The sequence below is a fragment of the Tupaia chinensis genome, unplaced genomic scaffold (assembly GCF_000334495.1).
Source record: "Tupaia chinensis unplaced genomic scaffold, TupChi_1.0 Scaffold000478_3, whole genome shotgun sequence".
Classification (NCBI taxonomy): domain Eukaryota; kingdom Metazoa; phylum Chordata; class Mammalia; order Scandentia; family Tupaiidae; genus Tupaia; species Tupaia belangeri.
Window position 1 is genome coordinate 6401268 of NW_006159990.1, and position 16751 is coordinate 6418018.

The 16751-nt window shown below is 35.7% G+C and overlaps 1 pseudogene; it reads left to right on the forward strand.

Moving 5' to 3' along the window:
* The window catches only part of LOC102491071 (hsc70-interacting protein-like), a 123300-nt pseudogene extending 111806 nt beyond the window's left edge, over nucleotides 1–11494 (forward strand).
* The last annotated feature ends 5257 nt before the right edge of the window (nucleotides 11495–16751 follow it).

Here is a 16751-nt window from a genome sequence, read left to right on the forward strand (position 1 = left end):
CTCACTTAAGTGTAATAAAAAGTGGTGGTAGAAAAAGATAGGAAGTTCTGTTTTGTTTTTTAAATGAAGGCCACTGTTCAAAGCAGAAACCTTAACTAGTCCTTGACCATTATTGATTTACTATCCCTTCAAGAATACTATTTTACTTACAAAAATCACAGTTGCTATTATTTTATTAGCAGCTATTAGATGCCAAAGACAATTCTTAGTGCTTGTAAATATAATTTTAAATTCTTTCAACAATTCTCTGGATCAGTGAGGAGAAATCATAAATCAAATGTAAAGAGCAAATGAATTTATTTTCGGTAATCAGGACTCCCATCATCTAGTTAGAATGGAAAAACTAAATGCCTAACCAGTTTAAATGTATTCCAATGCAATCATGTAAACAGCTGCTTTAGAGCCTGGTCCCTCATTGGAGCAAAGTTCTCAGTTTTTAAAGAGTTACTCTCTCCCTTTGTTCCCTTCCTAAACTGGAATACTAGAGGAGTTTCACACACAATTTAGGGTGTGAAAGAACGCCCTGACCTTGTGCTAATGAATGGACCTATACTAAATATGGCTTACTGGAATCTGGGAAATGCTTCCAGTCCACCTACTGACTATTGAGGCTTCAATCTGTGGCTAGTGGGCTTTTATTTTTGACTGAGCAATGCTCCTGGAAGAATTTAAGTTCCTTCAACCCTTCTAATTGCAGGCCATGGATTCCCATTTGCCCACACATCCTGTAGTCCCTCCACCTCCCACTGCAGGATCCATTGCAGGCACTTGGCAGGCTTTCCACTCAACACACACCAGCAACACAAATTGAGATGCTGAAGAAGGCCAGCTAGCGCTTCTACCAGTTTGACACAAATTTCCACTCTTTCAACTAGATTGAGTTACCTGTAGTGCTACACATTTCTCAAATCCCGAAGGGAAAATAAGAAGAGAGATCTTCCCATGCTAGACATACACCTCAATTTATCTAACACAAGACCTCTCCAAGCCCAGAAAAAGGAGATTAAGACTATATTGATTTGTTTCATTTTTTTTCTCTCTGTTCTTCCTTCTTTTCTTCCTTTCCATAAGGTCTCAAGACTAAAAGATTCTATTTTACTTTTCACACATCATATAATCTTTATACCATAGAACAAAAAAGCCTCTGGGCTATGGTCTTCAAAGCACAAAAGCGATTTTTCTTCACTTTGGCAGAACACTTTACTTAGTGTCCTCGGGTGTGGTTAATGGGCTAAGGGCTAAAAGGAAAGGAGAAAAGTGGGTTGCTAAAAAACTTGGGTAAATCCCATCTCTCCATAAAGCCTTGGTTTCCCAGCCTATTATTTGGTTCAAGGATAAAGTATCAGTTTTTCATGGATAATGTTGAGAAATTAAAATAAAAATTTAAAAGTAAAATTACTTTCTGATAGACTAATTTCTTCCATCTTACACACAAACACATGTACATATATACACACATGTATAAATATATGCATGATATATGTATGTAAATACATACTTACATAAATATATGTACATACATGTTATATACAGATCTATGTGTAAATACATAGATATATTCTTATATATAAAATATATATATATATTTATTAAAATATATAAAGTGAAGCACAGAGATGCTGAGTAAATTGCTCAAGTTAAATTCCCACATTTACCTGTCTGAGGTGTTCCATTGATTTCATTAATGAGATGTTGATACCTTGGCTGAGCCTAGTTTTCTTTCCTTTTTAGAAGTCTGCTTTTCACAACTTTTGTACAACACATTTGACTATCAGAAATGAACAACATTCTACGTAATGATCTATCTGGTGACTTTGTTCTATAATTTTAGATAAATATGATATAAAATGTAAAAGTTAAAAATTCACTCTGTTTACATCTCCATTTTATCCAAGTTTATTTAAAAGTACAATTAGACACTGAATTAGAATTCGACACTGAATCAAATTAAAATTGTATCTCATGCTATAATATATAAGGGTAATACTTATCCTAGGGCATATAGCAATTAACTCTTTAAAAACTGTTCCATTCCCAATTAATTTACTCAGTACATTTGTTGAAAACCTACTTTTTTGCCAGGCATATTTTAAGCATTGGGATTACTATTCTAAAAACAAATTTCCTCAAAAAATGAGTCATATATAACCTTCAAAAGGACCCCAATCCAGAGGAGGGAGAGATTAACAAACAAATTTACAAATAAGTGTGTAATATTTTATGTAGCACTAAATGCTATAGGAAAAATAAAACAGAGTAACTAAACAGGATAAAATAGATGTGACATCTTACATATAGTGTCAGTGAAGTCCTTTCTATAAAGTGACATTAAAACAAAGGCAAGGATGAAACAAGAGATAATGAATGCAGGTTTCTGGGACAAAGTTTATTCTAGACACAAAGCAACAGGAAAATACCTGAGCAGGGAGTATGCTCGGTATATGTGAGGAAGAATAGACATTGTTGTGACCAGAACAAGGGAGACTGAGTGAAGAATGATGGCAGATGAAGGGGAGAAGTCAAGGCCTTTGAAACTTTGCCTGTCATTCTGTGAAAGGGGCAATACCACTCCTTGAGAAGTGTGTCATCAACTGACTTGAGTGGCTAAATGCAGACAAGATCACATGAGGGCCGCAGTGAAGTCAGGATGAAAAATTCTGCACTAACCCAGAAGAAAAAAAGGATACAGGCTTAAATTAGGATAGTGAAAAATGGTTTTATTCTGGTTACTATTGGTGCAGAATGTACTTCCAAATTAAAGGAATACAAACCTACTGTTTAATTATGCTCATGGATTCTATGTGTTTATAACATGAACAGCTTGTCTCAGATTCATGGTACCTGGGGCCACAGGTGGGAACCAGAAAGTCTGAGGGATGGTGACGCAGAGGTTGAGGGCTGGTGCCACTGAAGCTTGCTTACTCAGTTTTCTGAGTAAAAACAGCTACATACTACACATTTATTCTCCACTTGTCTTGGGCTTCCTTACAATATGGTGAGAAGTTTACAAGATCAAGTGTCTAAATGAAGTGTAAGCCATTTTCAAACTCAAAAGACTTCCTCTGACCAAACTTTATCAAGGACCCTCTGAGTCCCTTCTCAGCCAGGCCTTGAACTTGACCTCAAGCTGTCCTGGGTCAGTCAAGTCCAATTTTGGAGAATAATCCTAAACCAGTTCATGAAAATTCGAGAATCCTTAATATGTACATCCTTGGCATGCCTTAGCAAGAGTCCTCTTAGGTCAGCATAGCAAGAATTCCCTCTCTGCAATATCTCCTATCAGTAGTTTTCCATCTACTGCCTCCCTCCTTCTGCTTATTGACTATAAACAAGTTTCTAGTTGGCATTGCTATACTCAAAATTAAGTTCCATCTTTAACACAAGTCAGGCATTTTTTAATTTTATTTTATAAAAATCTAGCCTAAGAAGACATGTAATGTTTTTGCTACTGTATTCTGTTTCCAGAAACAGTTGCCTGTTCACTTCAGTTTAAGAGCAGAGGAATTATCCTGTGTTTCTTGATAGAAGAGCATCAATGTTCATTATAAGAAGGTGTGAAATAAGAGTTGTTATAACCATCTTTGCAAAATAAAATTTACTCAAAGGTTGAATAAAGGAGAATCACAGAATAAATAATCTATTTCAAGGCATTTTCTGTATTATGTATTTTCACCAAAAACTTTAAGGATATACTTATTAAAACCTCATTTTTCCCATAAAAATAACTTATATTCAATAAAACATAACAATTATAGTCTCAGACTCTTAATTTCATCAATAAATTATTTTTGACTGCCGCTAACTACTTAACCCTAGACAGGGTATTTAGTTTTTCTCTAAATCTGTTTCCTTACTTGTAATTGATAATACAAATGCAATGAATAGAGTTTAAAAATAATTAAAATGACAATACATATAAAACTTTATAGTTAAATAGAAATCATTTAATAAGTTTAACTCTTGGGCTGGCCTCTTTTTCTGGAAACAGTTACAGTGGTTAAGGTGGGCAGATCCCAACTGACTGAATGCAGTTCAAATCCTAAGCCTAGCAGCTTCATAAACACACTAGGCACATGTGCATGTGTTCCTCAGATACTGGTGGGATGGAGCAGGGAAGGAAAAAGGATTCTTGGTACCCAGAGCCCTCTGGGGAATGCTCCCATCTTCTTTCTCTCTCTCTGATGAGTATAAATACTCTCTTACTAAAAGAAAAAAAAAATATATATATATATACACTTATATATATAATTAATAATTAACAATGAATAATGAAACATTAATAGTAATTAAAAACTAATGCTTAAAATATTAATTTTATATATATAATTAATTATAAAAATTATACTTTTAGCTCTTACTACACACCCTTTTCTTTGGAAATTTAGGATGTAAAAAAAATAAAGAAAATGAAAATAAATAGAATGGATAACATATAGAGCCATGTCTTCTGATTCAATAATTACACATGAAGGGCAGTGTCTTCAAAAGTTCCTGAAAAATGTATATTATGATAAAACAATGCATGAATTTAAATTTTGTTTCAAAATAAACTTGTATTTTAATTCTTTTTTTCACATAATTTTTTGAGGTCCCTTCATATTAGCATGTTGAAAATGTGAAGAAACTTTACATTATATTCTCTATGGGTTTCAAAGTCATTTTGGTGACATAATCGAATTTTGCCATAAATTTCTGGACATACTGATTAACTAAACCCCCCACATCCATGCATCACACACACCAACATGCAAACAATATATGCAATGTAAGAGGTAAAAGGGAATAGATTTGTCAGGGCCACAGCGGTTGTTCCTTGTTCCAAAGGAATAGTAAGAATGTATTTAAAGTAAGGGGAATTAAGTGTAGACACACCTTAGGCAAAATAAAATACAAAAATGAATTATTCTCAAGGTACAATTCATTCAAACAGGGGATTTAAAATTCGATCAAATGCCAATGCAAAGGAATATAATGCTTGAATGACATTAATTAGTTGAATATTGAGCCCAGGAACAAGCAAGGCTCATCTACTAAATATGTACATAAGATTTTCCTATCACGGTGAACCACAGAAAAATATCTGGAGCAGCTTCTTCCTTCTATTTACATTTATGTTCTTATTAACATTTTCCTGAGAAAGAGCTTTATGCAAATACAAGACTTCCACCTTAATAGCAAACTGATCATCAAAGTGAACACTCTTCTTTTGTGAGCAAATGCCTTTAAAAAGCATCTGAACCATGAAAGTATCTAAGAGACTATTATTTTCACTAGAACGTTTTTTAAGATGTCAGTTGAAAATGAAGATTTTATGTATTCTCTTACAATCTTAATTCCAGAGAACTTTTTAGTCTCTATTTTAATACCACTATTTGAGAAATAACTTATATTTTTAAAATTTCATCAGTTATTTTGATTTTGTCTATTTTCACCAGTTTTCCCAGTTTATGTACTTTAAGATCATGGAATTGTACTCTGAGTTCCATCACTTTACCCCAAAATAGATATCATGAATCTGAGGAGGTGTCCATTCTAACAGCCTTGACAATACAAGCCTCAAATAAAACAAAATTAAAGCCTCAAACTTTTCAAATTAAAACCATTCCAAGTTCATCTTGGTTACTCCAATTTAAAAACAAACTCATAGGGACCAGCAGATAGCACGATGGCTATGTTGCTGGACTCCCATGAAGTCGATCGTGATTTGAGTCCCAAATCTGGTGCCTTAAATTCACACTGGGTGCGTGTGCGTGCATGCCCAAGATCCCAAGAGTAGAATGGAGGAGAAGGGACTGTGGGGTGACCATCCCTCCTGGGGAAGGAGGGGTGATTTCTCGTTTTCTGTCTCCCTGTCTCTGTCTTTCTGGTGAGTACATGCACCCCATAGCAAAAACCTCTCCAAAAAAAAAGCAAAAACCTCATAAATACCTTCAATATATTTGGATATAACTTTTTTCTACACTAACCATGTTTAATTTGAAAATTAAATGGCAATTGGCAATTGTTTATAATAACTTACACTATTATTGCTATTTTTGCACTTGTGTTATGCTCTAGTCCTTAAAAATCCTATTTTTCTTTGAGCTTCAACAATCTTTCACAGACAAATCAGCAAAAGGCCAGAAAAGAATCAGTAAAGCAGTGTGAGCTAGGAAATAAACTGGCAATTCAAAGATCATGACCTCTAATACCTTTTTGACTATTAACTTATCATCTGACCTTCTGCTAGTCACTTACCCTTACATAGCCTTTTCTCCGAAGTTTGTTAAAATGGCAATGACAACAGTATGGTTACTGCTGAAAGGCACTGAGTAGGAAAAGACTAATACAGAGGCAGTAAAATACCTTGCAGGCCATAAAATGCCACATAAATGCTTGACAATAAAACAACTGCAGAACTCCACAGTTTAATAGAAAACTGGGATTTCTTTCTGTTTGTTTGTTTTTCTGTTGAATGAAGTTTTGGCAGAAACAACTAAGATCAAACAAGAAAAGATGCAAAATCTCTAGTCATAATTAAAAAGATTTGTTTGAATTAATTCATCAACTCATCAGTAGACATCTCACAGACTATGTGATCACATGCATAGAGTAATCTAGTCATCTATTCATCACATACTATAAAACACACACACACACACACACACACACACACACACAGATCAGTCAGACACACACACACACACACACAGTTCAGTCAGTTTAGCCACAATAGAGTGTACTGTAAGAAGCTGTTCTCTACAGACTGGAGACCTAACTACAATTACTAGTTCAACCTGAAGGCCAGGTACAGTAGTATGCACCTGTAATTTCAACTTAGGGAAGATGAGGCAGGAAGATGGTGAGTGCAAAGTTTACCTGTGTAACATAGTGACATTCAGTCTAAAAGAGATGAGCATAGCGGTATTTGCCTATGGTCCCAGCTATAAAGTGGAGGAAGAAAGATCATGATGTGGAGAGACTCTGTATTAAAAAAAAAAAAAAAAAAAAAGACGACATTCCAGTCAAATAGACTGAGGTTGGAAATGGAAGACATATGAGCACACAGCCCCATGTGTTTTTCATTTTTTTTAATGAGTTGTGTGTGTGTGTGTGTGTGTGTGTGTGTGTGAGTGTGGTCTAATGTCACTATTCTATGGTAAACAACCAGATGGAAAAAAAATTATTTTTGATGTGTTCTTTTTACCTGCCCTATTTAAATATGTTCCTTATGTCATTTGAAATTCTAATTTCATTTATTTAAAACTAACATTAATTATTTCATTAAATCCTTCCTCAAATTATTATTTTACTTAGGGATTTAATCACAACTAGATGTTGCCTAACATAATTTATGTTACATTTAATAATGCCTTCATCATTTTCTGGTTCTTCCTTGTTGTTCCTCAGAAGAAAAGTGAGAATAGAAGTTAGATTTCATCACCTTTCACAGAAAAGCAGCCTTAAGTCTTGGTTTCACACTATCTTGTTAATTCACCATTTAATACTTAAAGCAAAAAATAAAGGAGCCCTGTGAAGAATAATGTCAGATCTTGAATCAAGAGATGTAATACACATTAATTCTGCTAACATATTAAGAAATTTTGACATGTATTCAGTAGTGATATGGAGTGTTTTTACTACAACAAATACTTCTGAGCCATAACTAGGTTATATTGTGGCTCAGTACACTGCAACTATTTCTTTAGCTGTATATCCTGAACAATCACAATTGTTTTTATATTTACCAGTTCATTCATTCTTTTATTTATCCAAAAACATTTGTGGAGACCTACTACTTGTTAGGGATTCCTGTTTCTAAGTGGTTCCATAAACAATAGAAATAAAAGTCCCTTACCTCATAAAGCTCATATTCAAGGATACATTGGAAACACTATCTTCCTTCTCTATCTCTACATGCTATGACAATGATAATTATTTAAAATATATCTTATGTAAAAATGATTTGTAAGCTATTCAGTGCCACATGAATATGTTATCCTCATTATGTTAAGTGTATTACTGCTGTTATTATTGTTAGATATGAAGTCAGATGTTAAATTATAAATAGATTTCTGGCATGAGAGTGGAAATAAGGAAAGGAAAGAAGGCATTTAAACATTTTAACTTATTCTTTGTTGCTAAATCACTGAATAACACACAGGGTAATTTATAAAAGAATAGAGATTCATTTAGCTCACAGTTTTAGAGGTTGAAGGTCAAAGGGCTACATATGGTCAGGGTCTTCTTGCTGGAGGGATCTTCACAGAGCCCCAAGGTGATGAAGGACATCACATTTCTACAAGAGAGCAAAAAGGTGCACATCTCTGTCAGTCTCTTCTACAGTCATCAGCATCTAATTGTGAAGGCCCTACCTGATGACTTAATTTAATCATAATCTTCTCCTAAAGGCCCCATAATCAGATGAAGTCTTTGACTTCTTCTTCTTCTTTTTCTTTTTTTTTTTTTTTTACCCTAGAGAGATTTTTGCTATAGGGCATGCGAGCATGCTTGAGAGAGAGAGAGAGACAGACAGAGGGACAGAAATAGAGAAATCACCCCTGAAGAGGGATGGCCATGCCACAATCCTTTCTCCTCCATTCTCTAGGGATTTGGGGCATGCTTGCACAAACACCTGGCATGAAATTAAGGTACCATGTCTGGCATTCAAACTGCTGTCAGCCATGTGACAGTACAGCAATGTAATCATTACAGCATCTGCTGGTCCCCAGTTTTCACATTAATATCATTAACACGACTTACCAATTTTTAACAAATGAATTTTGGAGGGAAGCATTTAAATCATAGTGATATGAACAAGCCAAGGACAGATTTTGTGATGTTAAGTTTTCTGAGAGAAACTAATCATTTCCTTTTTCTCTTGAATGCCAAATATAAGGAATCTGAAGTAGTTAAAAATGAATTTAAAGAGAAAACCTGCAATTTCTCATGGAGGACTGTGTGTGCTCTGTGTATTCTATTATAAACAGGCAGAAGTGGGGCCAGGAGGTGGCATGATAGTTAAGTCACTGGACTCCCTCATAACCAACTGCGGTTTGAGTCCCATACCTGGCAACTTACTTTCTCACTTTCTCTCTCTCTCTCTCCCCCTCACTCGTGTCCATGCTCTATAGTAAATTTAAAAATAATAATAAAACAAATATCTTTTAAAGGAGCATGAATTTCACGGGATTCTTGAAATGGAGCCACTGAGAAATTTTAACAGAAGAATAACATGTTTTTTGCATTTCAGATAAATCTTCAGAAGAATGACATGGTTTTTATATTTCAGATAAATCTTCCTATCTCCCATCGAGGAAGATGAAAAAAAAAAAGGAGCTTAGAGGATGACAGAGTAAAATGGTAAAATTGTGAGAATGAGAACTGTAGAACTGAGTTGAGAGAGAAGGGTGAGGTCTAGAAACAACTTTAGGATAAAATAATTGGCACTTGATGTGATTCAAGAGGATGAGGGAAGATCCTAAGTGTATAATCAATTTTCTGGTTTATTTAAATGAGTATGTAGAAGTACTACTAACCAAGACAGAAATTATGACCAGACTGAAAGTCTTCATTATGAACCTGATAGATCTACATTTGGAAATTATGGTATTGAGAAGCTCAGCATCAGAGAAGAAATACACATGGGTGACTAAACCTATGAGACCAAGACCAGCAGAGAAATGAGGAGTAAAGGCAAAAAAGTGAGTGTCACCAGCAATAAGGTATTCATTGAAATATTAAGAGTAAATGGAATTGTCCAGGGCAAGCATAAAGATTAGCAAAAGTTTAAAAGATGAAGCTCCACTTAGTGCCCACATTCAGAGTGTCCTATTCTAAGTGGCTCCCTGACCCACCTCCTGGAACGTTCCCATGTAGAGTATTACCGTATCCAGGGAGTTGGTTCAGAGTTAAGGATATAGGAACATACGGAGGGAGGCAACAGCTCGAATAGCCATGCTTCTGGAAAGTGCTAGGCAGTGCGCAGGAACAGAGGGAGAGGGCATAGGAATGAGCCAGTGAAGGTGCTGGGGTCAAGAGACAGTTGGGTGAGAGGAGGTAGGGCCAGGGAGGCTCCAGTCTGCTCTGCTTAGGGCTGCCGTCCCATTATACGTGGTCAGGCTGAGTCAGTGCCCAGGCCAGGTATCAGGCTCCAGTCTTCCCAGCCGCACTCCCTTCCTTTTGCTACTACTTCCCTGCAAAGTGAGTAAGCTCCAAGCTCCCAGGGCCTTCTTGAAAAATGTGTATGCAGGATCCGAGCATTCTGCACACTGAGGAAATGTACTTCCTGAGAGAGTGGGTGGAGAGCATGAGGAGGGATAAAATACCACCAGATACTCAGAAAGCTAAGTCTGAAGAGCATATCAGGAAGAAAAAAAACAGGTGGTGAGAAGGCAGAGGAAAACATAAAGACAGAGGAACCATCAAGTGAGGAAAGTGATCTAGAAATTGACAATGAAGGTGTGATTGAACCAGACACTGATGCTCCTCAAGAAATGGGAGATGAAAATGTAGAGATAACTGAGGAGATGATGGATTAGGTAAATGATAAGAAAGTAGCCACCATCGAAGCTCTAAATGATGCTGAACTACAGAAAATCATTGACTTGTTTGCAGAGGTCATCAAGCTGAACTCACGCTTGGCTATACTGTATGTCAAAAGAGCCGGTGTCTTCATCAAATTACAGAAGCCAAAAGCTGCCACTCGGGACTTTAACAGAGCCATTGAAATAAATCCTGATTCAGCTCAACCTTACAAGTGGGAAGGAAACCTCACAGACTTCTGGGCCATTGGGAAGAAGCAGTACATGATCTTGTCCTTGCTTGTAAACTGCATTATGATGAAGATGCTAGTGCCATGTTGAAAGAAGTTCAACCAAGGTCCCAAAAAATTGCAGAACATACGGGAAAATATGAGCAAAAACATGAAGATCAAAGAAAGAATAGGAAGAGTTAAGAGAGTGCATTAGAAAAGCATGAGAGAGGGACCAGCAGTTAGCGTAATGGCTATGTCACTGGACTCCCATGTAGTCGACCACGGTTCTTGTCCCGGACCCAGTGGCTTAATACTCATGCTGGTAGCGTGTGCATGCCTGCCCAAGATCCCAAGAGGAGACTTGTGGAGAAGGGATTGTGGTGTGGCCATCCCCCCAGGAGGGTGATTTCTTGTGAGAACGTGCCCTATAACAAACACCTCTTAAAAAAAGAAAAGCATGAGAGAGTCCAGAGGGAGGAAGAAACCAGAGGACAATCAGGAGCTCAGTAGGACTCTTTTCCAGGTGGCTTTCCTGGAGGAATGCCTGGAATGGGAGGGGGTGTGCCTGGAATGGCAGGGATGCCTGGGGTCAGTGAAATTCTTAGTAATCTAGAGGTTCTTGCAGCCATGCAGGATCCTGAAATTATGATGGCCTTCCAGGATGTGGCCCAGAACCCAGCAAATATGTCAAAATATCAGAGCAACCCAAAGGTTATGAATCTCATCAGTAAATCCTTACCCAAGAGTGGTGAAGCATAATGTCCTACTGACAAAGTAAAGCCCTTGGTGAAGGATAAGCAACCTAGATCACGTAATGGACATCACAATAATACAAATCAGTGTCCTCTGACCTTCTCATCAAGAAAGCTGGGGTGCTTTGAAGATAATCCCTACTCTTCCACATCAAATGCAGCTGAAGCATTTTACAGTAGTTTACCATTGGTGTATTCACTCAGATAATGTTTTTCGAGTAGGAATTACAAACTTTTTAGACCTTAAAAATATTTCAAACAAAACCAAAAAAACAAAACAAAAAAAATTCAAAGATGAAATGATGTGTGGTAAGTCTTATTTGACTCATCATATATTAGTTTAGTTTTCCATTATTAAGAAAGCTAAGCTCTCTCTTTACATTGTTCCCTTCCACTCCACTTGGTACAATTTTTCTACTTTGGAGAAGTGACTGTGCAGGTTCTAAAGAAAGCGTGCTACAGAAGACATTGGTGAACTGTGCGTGTGATCACTCCTTCTGCTCCTCTCTCCTTTCTCTTCTTTTACCTGAAGTTGCAAAACAACTGCTCTGAATTTTGCATATCAATAATTGTGTGGTGAGAGACCTTAGGGTATTATTTTGACAGTAAAGCAGAAAAATACAAATAAAAATATAATCTCTGCTCAAAATACTGGGGGGGGGGGAATAATATTAATCAATCATTTATTCATTTGTTCTTGTAGCCAGCTGGAACTAGCCTGGGTGGCAGAGACCTGGTGCTGACTGCTACTTGGAGGGTGCCTAGAACCAGGAAGTCTAAGTGGCCTGGGTTTGACCCCCACTGAAGGGAAGGAATATGGATGGTGAACAGCTGCAATAACAGATAAATAGTGTGGCTGCTTGAGCAGACTAATCAGAGCCACACAACTTTCAATCCTTCGTTTTTATACATGAACAGGGTTGAAGTCTTGGCAGAAATTTTTCTGTCTAGAAGGCCATCTACAAACGTATTTAGGGGGTAGCCTTTTCACCATCTCCCAGATAATGTCACCCACGGTAAAATCTTCCTCCTCCACAAATAATACAGGTCAGAGTTAGGCTTTCTGGTTGAGAGCAACTTTTCCCAGTTTATACTTACTTTTGTCCTATAACATTCTCATATTAGTTAAACATACATGTACTGAACATCTGCCTTGTGCTAAATGCTCAGCACTGAAAAGATTAAGACCTAATCCTTATGCTTGAGAAACTCACAACCCAGAGGAGAGAAATTTGTAATAGTTTGTTCTTCTAAATACTTTAAATTTAAAAGATGAGAAAATCCAGTTTTCTAGCAGAAGGACTAAAGTAGAAAGTTCTACATTCACATAATTTTGTTAATTTTTTAATATAAAATATGCAAAGATAATATATTCAGTGTACGTGAAAGAATTTGCTGTGTAAGTAGCAGTCAGGAGGCCAGCATATGGTGACCTTCATATCTCTTCTCAATTCCAATCAATAAGGTCATCAAATTCCCTATAACTATCAGCTCATTTTCAAAATTGAAATATTTTTCTACACTTTGAATGAAAAGTGTACATTACTTGCATTACTATTTTGAATTGAATAATCCATAACAAATTATCATTACCAATTTATATATGTATTTTTAATTTCATGCTTTAATTCTTTTGGTGAATACTTCTTCCAAGATCCTAGATTAGTAATTTTGAACTTTGCCTTTAAATAAAAAGCATCTCTTTCTTTTCTGTCCCCTAGAATCTCTTAAAAAGACATCAGTTTAAATTCTTGTGCTATTTAATTTCTCATTAATTTTCAGTTCCTCTTATGAGTGTGCTATGTGTATGATATTCAACTCACAGTATTCAACTGAACACTTACTAAATCCTTTTTACCAGTCACACTTAAAATAATCACAGGTTTGGAAATATCTGTGTAGTCATTTACATTTCACTTAATTTTTATTTTTTATTTTCTGGGATTTTTCTGCACTTTTCATCTTTATATCCTTCTCCTTTCAACTATTCATGAAGTTTTATGACCTAGAGAGAAAGTGATTCATTTTTTTTCCTAATTTGTTCTTCTCTGTATTCATAAATTTGCCAGATCCTAAAAATTCATAGTAATGCACCAAACATTCCAGCTCAACTTAATTTTGTAATTCAGCAAAGTAAGCATTTGCCAATTTCAACACAGTTGACTTGACCTATTGTTTTTCATATGATCAAAAAAGAGCAGACTCAACTGAACTATTTGAAAGAAAACAGGACCCATTGAGGTGCAATAATTCCATGTATAATTCTACATCAGACATATATTCACAGTGTAAATGTGCCCTTTCTTTTGACCAAACATCATTAAAGCAAATGATATAACATATAAAATACTGTCAACCCTAGCACTTTCAATAATGAGTAGAAACTGAAAAAAATATAAAATTTAAAAATAAACATAATTTTCAAATTTCATTGTTGAGATTGTCTATCTGAACTCTAAATGATGAAAGATCAACATCAATTTTGAAAGAATATTGTAAACAAGGGCAATGTCAACTCTTAAATCATGCTTTTTTCTCTATCTTTCTGTAGTAGTTGTAAATTCTGTCACTATAAAAGCAGATGATTCTTTGCAATTGTGAGACCATTTTCATCTCAACAATCAACAGTAATGATGTGCTGTGAATAATACAGTTGAAAATTGATTTGATGTGAATTCTTAACAGCATATTTTCCCCACGTCCCAAGTTTCAAAGGGATTGAACTGTAATACATAAGTTTTTTTGTTTTCGTTTTTGTTTTTCAAACCCTCTTCCAATATGGAGACTGAGTGTCATCACACTAATGCTTTATAAATCAGTACAAAACACATCTCCCCTCTTTTTATAAGAAATACAATATTAGCATTTTCTAAATGATACAGTCTTTCTTGCAGTATATCCAATGAAATTAGCCCCTTGGAAAGAAGATCTAAATGTATATAGATCTCCATTTGAAGTACTTGCCAGATTTATGTCTGAACTTTTAGTGAGAGAACAGTTCTCAGAGTAGCTTCAAACAGTGTAAATACTCCTTACTAAGTGTCAGGAAATCCGACTTTTAGTCTCAGCTTTACTAATGTCTAGTTGTGTGATCTTTGATATGTCAAATCCTTCTGACTTTCTTTTTCATTTGATTGAATGGGACTAGCCCAGTGGTTGTAAACCTGGCTAGACATTAAAATTGCCTAGAAAGTTAAAAGATGTCCCTATTCTTCCTCAGACAAGTTAAATCAGTTTTCAAAGGTGAGTCTAAGGCACTAGTGTTTCTTTAACTCCCCATGTGCTTGCAATATGCATCCAACAATCACTTTCAACTCTAAAATGCTCTGACATTTTATAAAACTTGCAGTTTGAGAACTGGTGCATGTGTCTTAAATGAGTTCTGGAGAAAGAATTCCCAACGTAAGGTATTGGTGTTTGTTTTATCAGTTGCATTCATAATGTAGGCTGACAAGGGTGAAGTAAGAAAAAAAAAAAAAATAGAAAACTCCAAGAGAAAAAAATTAACAGGGAAGGTAGACAGGCCATGCAAACGAGAGCTCAATTACAGAAGAGCTGTCTCCAGGAGACCAGAGTCATGCTCTTTAACATTCTAAGTGATTGGTTTGTGCAGTGAACCAAATCTGAGCAGTTCCAATGTTTGAAAATGTAATGACTTAAATAGAAATACTAATATACCCTTCAAGGTCATGAAACAGTTCCTTGGCCTTAGGAAACATGTAACTTCTGTGAGCTCATGTAGGTCAATTTGACGGCCCCCTTATAACCTAAGTATGCATCTTGCTCTTTTCTCTGCATTAAAATATGTTAATACCATCTTTGGAATCAAATTGATTCATTTTTTAAAATCAGTCTTTGTTAAACTTCCTTTTCATTTGCAGAATTACCAAGAAGGTGTTCAAAATTACCATATTTCCCACCTGAGTAAAATTAGGAAAAGAACTGAAGTACAAAAAGGTCATCAAAACAGAAGACTATAAAAGAAATCAGAGAATAGCTATACATTACTAATGATAGCCTAAAATTTAATTAAAAGTGAACCCTGAAAATGTGTAATGTTTAGGAATTGAGTTTCAATCTTTAGGCATAGTTAAAGAATTTACTGTGTTGGGTATATCTAACTAAATTAGAAGTGGGAAAGAATTGTGAGCAACATCCTAGGAATTATCTCGTCAAAGAGGTATTTATCTTTTCACTTTGATGGGTAGGCTGGTCAATTTTATATCTTCAAAATGGTACATAAAGTGGTGTCAATATCATACCTGATACATAAAGTTCACAAAGGGTTAGAGATACATGAGGATTTCCAAAATTTCATGGAAAGCAGAATTAAAACACAAGTTATTTTTGGTACAAAACATGTTTGATATCAATGCATTATTTTTCATAATATACATTTTCAATAAACATTTTTTTGAATTTCTTTTTTTTTAATTTTTTATTTATTATTTTTTGGGGGGAGAGGTTTTTGCTACATGGCATGTGTGCTCACCAGACAGACCAAGAGACATAGAGACAGAAAGCGAGAAATCACCCCCCCAGGGGGGGATAGTCATGCCACAATCCCTTCTTCTCCATTCTCCTCTCAGGATCTTGGGCACGCACACACTTACGCCCGGTGTGAGTTTTAAGCCACCAGGTCCAGGAAACGAACCACAGTCGACTACGTGGGAGTCTAGCGACATAGCCATTACGCTAACTGCTGGTTCCCTTTTCTTTAATTTTTTTAATTCCATTTTCTTTTACACATTCAATCACATTATTTAGCTTACAAAATGAATATTTCAACAGGTGAACATTTCTCCCTAGTACAGTTGATAAAACTATAAAATATCTTCAACAGATAAGACAGACAGGAAGTGGATGAATATGGAATACTTACTGCTGAGTGAGGCAAGCCAGGCTATGAAGGAGAGGCATTGTTTGTCCCCACTTAATATATACTGAGTGTCCGTACTCTACGACTGAAAGTGATTTACTAAAGGATATAGAAACACAGTATATAGATGTAAATACCAGATATACTGTGTATGAAAGAGGAGGGTCTGAGGAAGGACATTTAGAAGAAAATAGAGAGGCACACCATTAATGGGACAAAGAAAAGTGGTATTATCTGTTATCTGTTCAATAAACTTTTTAAAGATCTCTTCTTATATAAGACATAAAATGGAACAAGCAAAGTTGAAACTAGTATCCTTCCTAGCAACTATTTTTTAAATTACACCCATACCCACTATTTCAGACCCAGAATTCCTTTTTAATAA